The 5033-nt window shown below is 41.5% G+C and overlaps 1 non-coding gene across 1 annotated transcript; it reads right to left on the bottom strand.

Moving 5' to 3' along the window:
* Positions 1 to 877: 877 nt before the first annotated feature.
* LOC117253751 (uncharacterized) lies at positions 878 to 4780 on the bottom strand. Its single transcript, XR_013491729.1, has 3 exons — positions 4650 to 4780; positions 1117 to 1188; positions 878 to 1013 (listed from the first exon to the last, which is right to left on the bottom strand). It is a non-coding gene; the product is annotated as an uncharacterized LOC117253751 (transcript).
* Between the last annotated feature and the right edge of the window lie 253 nt (positions 4781 to 5033).

Genomic DNA, 5033 nt, shown 5'->3' with positions numbered 1-5033 from the left:
CTTCATGTGTCGTGTGGGTTCATCTCTTCAGTTTTGTGTGTGTGTGTGTGTGTGTGTGTGTGTGTGTGTGTGTCTAGCAATTTTCATTCTGCTAAAATAGACACTTACTTGAGGTCTGATTATACATCCACAGATAGAACTTTTTATGTTTCATGATGACTGAAGATATGTGCCGATTTGAGAGTTATGTCCGCTTTACACAACCTGTGCATCTTAAACAAACTCATTCATGCTCGGCATGGCATTTTCCTGTCACCATTTTGCATGTATGTAAGTAGGGAGGTAGCTAGCTAGCTTCATAGGAAGACGATGAAGTGAAGCTTTGATTGTGTGATCAGCAATTAGTTTAACAACATTATTTGAGTGGCCGAACAAATCGGAGATGTGGATGGTCTTGAATCAGGCCACGGTTGTCCTTCTTACAATCCCAATCCCAATCCCATTTACTACATTGGCTCCCCAGATCAGAACTAAGTGCTTCAGTCTGTATGATACATCTAGTGTGCCCTATGGTTGTCAGTTATTGCACATGAAATAGCGCAATGCTTTGCAACATGCTGGGTGTCAATTGCAGTTAACATTTCACCCTCAACTAACATAACTACTTTATGTATGTTTGACATGGCGCTAAAACACAATGAGTAGGTAATTGAATATAACATTGTAAATTAGGTGAACTAAGGCTCTTGGGTCATTAAACAGCTGATGACCAGTTTGTCCAGATGCTGAAGTGTCCTTGAGTGCCCTGATAAGCAGGCCAGTGCAAGGAAAAACAATAGCAGGTTACTCTATACAAAATGTGTGCCAATAAGTTTACTGTAACTATCATGTATATTAAATTAGTAGCACAATCTCAATCATACATGATAAATTCTGTCACAACATATACTGAATTGTAGTCCTTTGAGGTGTTGCAGAGCCGTGGTCAGATGGTTTCTCGCTGTGTGTTGCCTCAGATTCGTGATGTCAGCGTTGTGAGGAAGCTTTGCCCCTCTGGTTCAGCTTCACTGAAGCTGCAGAGAGGTGAAAGGAGAACATGTTGCATCTTCAGTTTGTTTGCAAAGAGCAGATACAGAATCTGATATGTTTATTTTGCACCCGGAAACGGCCTACTACCTCACTGTCATTGTGGAGTTCCTCAGGGAAAGCAGAACTTATTATGAACTGCAGGAGATCTCTGTAATGAATCTTTAACGACACACAAAGAGAAACACTGAGATTAATGCCATATACAACAGTTAAAAACAAAATGTAATGAGATATTGCTTGATGTTACTATTTCAGTTTATGGGAGTAGGTTTCTGACACATCCCATACAAGGGTTGAGGTTCAGTTACTCTGAAAATCAATCACATAAAGCCTTTGGAGTCCTACAATCCACCAGCTGCTCAAGGCTGTTAAAATCCAACTTAAATACAAGACGTTAACATGCTGGCACTTTACAACCATCTGTAATCACATGCCCCAAGTTACAAAGGTCAAAGGCAAATTCTATCTGCTGAGAAAGATGTTGAGACTTGGTTGAAAGCTCCGGGAAAAGCTAGTAGGTGGAGCGGAGTTGTGCAGAATGAATTTTTTATGCTTAAAGGGATAGTGCACCCAAAAATGAAAATTGAGCCATTATCTACTCACCCATATGCCGATGCCGAGGCTCAGGTGAAGTTTTAGAGTCCTAACAACACTTGCGGAGATCCCAGGGGAGAGGGGTTAGCAACACAACTCCACCTAATGGAGGCTGACGGCGCCCCAGATTCAAACGTCCAAAAACACATAATTGAAACCACAAAATATCTCCATACTGCTCGTCCGTAGTGATCCAAGTGTCCAGAAGCCCTGACATAAAATGTTGTTTGGAAAAACATCATTTGAACTGTTTTCACACCGCGTTCACATGTGCGCGCTTGTGCGTGACACCAGCAAAAGCATGTGAACACACATGAATGCAGTGCCCCTGTCTCACGGTCTCGCACAAGCACACACACGTGAGCTCTGTATACACAGAAGCAGATAGAGCTGCAGGCTACAGTGAGGCTAAAAACAAGAGTTCAAATGACGTTTTTTCAAACAACTTTTTATGTCGGGGCTGCAGCACACTTGGATCACTACGGACGAGCAGTATGGAGATATTTTGTGGTTTCAATTATGTGTTTTTGGACGTTTGAATCTGGGGCGGAGTCAGCCTGCATTAGGTGGAGTTGTGCTGCTACCCACTCTCCCCTGGGATCTCCACAAGTGATGTGAGGATGCTAAAACTTCATCTGAGCCTCCATCGGCATATGGGTGAGTAGATAATGGCTGAATTGTCATTTTTGGGTGCACTATCCCTTTAAAGCTGAAGGTTGGTATGTTCACAAGCTCACATGACTTTAACAATAATGTACTCTTTAGAATTTAAAATGCTAACATTAGTTTGTTGACAGTTAAAGGCCCAGTTTTTTACCATTAGCACTTGATTAGCATGTTAGCATATTAGCATGAATACAGTTAACCATTTTAATCTGTAATGCAATGTGTTACAAAAGAGCATTGTATTCAAAAAAAAAAAAAAAAAAGAAAAGACAAGAAAAGTCACAGTAACTACGAGATCAGGATCCTCTAATGATGAGAAAACACCATATAATCACAAGATCCTGATCTCATAATCATGACAAAAAAAGAAAATGCTTCAATTTATATCTCTAAAGCATCCCGTATTGGTATAACTACTCCTTCAGGAAGCGAGCAGCTTCCAGCAGGTCAGACTGGGCTTTCCTGGGTTAGCAACGATTGACCTGAACTTTCTCTCATAATTACAGGACGCTGATCTCGTAATTACATCTTTTATTGTAATTACGATATAGCAGGGGCGATTCTAGGATCAGAGGTTTAGGGGTGCTGAGCACCCAGAGAGCTGCCCGGCCAGGCAAGATAAATTTCACTGTTTTGTACATTTTAAGCAATTTCATTCCCACATTTGTGAAAGAAAAGCACAACACTTTTTGGGGCAAAAAAGGCAAATAACCAAACAATGCGTTTTATATCTAATAAACTGATACATTGATCCAACTTACAACATCATTCTAGATAGATAGACCATTTGATCTTACACTCTTACCTGAACCTGGCTCTTTTTTTCAAAAAAACAATCTTATATCCATGATGAGGCTGTCCGTCTGTCTGTACACACACACACACACACACACTATGGGCCCTAGGCCTTTTTGGGGGGTATTTTTCCTACCTTTACTTTTGAGCTCATATGTGTCCCCCTCAATGTATATGGTGACTACTGCCCTGTCATGCATGCATAATTAGGCCTCAGTTGTCTGTGTGCGCAAAGGTGAAGTGGCTGGTCTTGTCATACAAAGTTTGATGGAGTGTCAACTGGACAATATGGAGATATTTGCATCTTGAAAGCTGGACTACAAATGTGGACAGACAGGGAGAAACACACGCAAGCCTAAGACATGGTAAGATATGATATTCCTCACTATATGAAGTGACTGATAACAAGATCTGTATAATGGATTGTAAAGAAATTCGTCAGGTTTTTATTTTGTAGACAATCAATCTGTATTTATAGCATGATGGGATGACAGTACAATAATGTGTGTGGTATCACTGGAAAGCTCTGCTCCTGCGCTTTCATGTGATATGCGTGGCATTTCTGTGCGAGCCTGCATTCGCGAGCAATCCATCCAAGAGTAATGTGTGTGCAAAGCTGTATGAAAGCTCTGTTATACATCATTTTAGTGTAAATTTATCTTTTTTTTTCGCTATGAAAACACTAGACTACCGACAAGTGCTTGGTCTTGTCAGAAAGCTACAGTTCTGCTGTTTCGCGTGATATGCGTGGCTTCTCGCTATGACGCACAGTCGCGGAGAAAAACTATAGAGAAGAACAGGTGTGAATTTGGACGCACTATGCGTTGTTCGGGCCCATAGGGTTAATATTAACTGCTGCTGTATTTTTGTGAAATCTCTCAAATTTTGGGGGTGCTGGGATTCAATTTAGGGGTGCTTCAGCACCCCCAAAAATGGGCTAGAAACGCCTATGCGATATAGTAACTTAATATTAAGCAGGAAGATGTCTAAAAATTGTTTTCTCTTTTTCGAATGCAATGCGTTTCCATAATGAATTTACACTGGTGGCAGCACAGATCTCACTGCTGCTGAGGAGTGCTGCAGTCAGTCGGCAAGGAAGAAAAACTATGCCATCTTTGATCTTACATGTGTTTGTGTCAGCCCCCCAGAACGTTGCTAGACTTTGAAGCCGATGTGACATGGTGGCCAAACTGTGTAACTACAACTATGTCTATGCAATATTATACACAGAAAGTCAAACTTTGTTGGCCTCACCCATCACTGAGCAACTTTCATAGGAATGAATGGGGTACCACCACCAACGCTTTGTCCTGAGCTTTTTATACATCCATGGTTTGTATGACATTCACAGAGGACTCCTCCTTCTGTTGACATTTTTGTTAGTCAGCATTTTTTTTTGTTTTTCTATCTTAACAGTTGCAAAGAAGATTTTCTCCCATCCACTGAGTTCATATTTGCAACAGCCACCCCGTAATATATAACATTTATAGGGTCAGTAATTAAAAACAAAAAAGCAACTGTAAGAACAGTTTTGTATGCATGTCTAACTGCTAGTGCTGCCTTACCTGGACTGGATCATTTTTATCAGAGAACATTTGCAGAAGCAGAGAAAACGTTGGTAATTTCAGTGGAACGTCATTTCTCAGAAACAGGTGAGTGATCTCAGATCGATTCAGCGTCCCACTGCAGGTGAGATCAAGAGCTGCCACTTCGTCCTCTGTTGATCTCAGACAGAAGAGCCGCCAATCAGACAGCTCCTCTCTGACAGCCGAGGAGAGCTCAGCCTTATCTCTGTCCTCAGACGCGGCTGTCTGGGAGAAAAATATGAGAGTTTATCTTCAGTCATGGTGCCAACGGTCCAGTTAAACAGCAGCGCTACACTATGAATCTGTGATGTGGATCACAGAGCTGAACGCTGCAGCACAGAAGACCCGATGAAGCATTCATCA

This window comes from Epinephelus lanceolatus, chromosome 6 (assembly GCF_041903045.1).
Source record: "Epinephelus lanceolatus isolate andai-2023 chromosome 6, ASM4190304v1, whole genome shotgun sequence".
In the NCBI taxonomy this organism is placed as follows: Eukaryota; Metazoa; Chordata; class Actinopteri; order Perciformes; family Serranidae; genus Epinephelus; species Epinephelus lanceolatus.
This window is presented reverse-complemented; position numbering and strand designations above follow the sequence as displayed.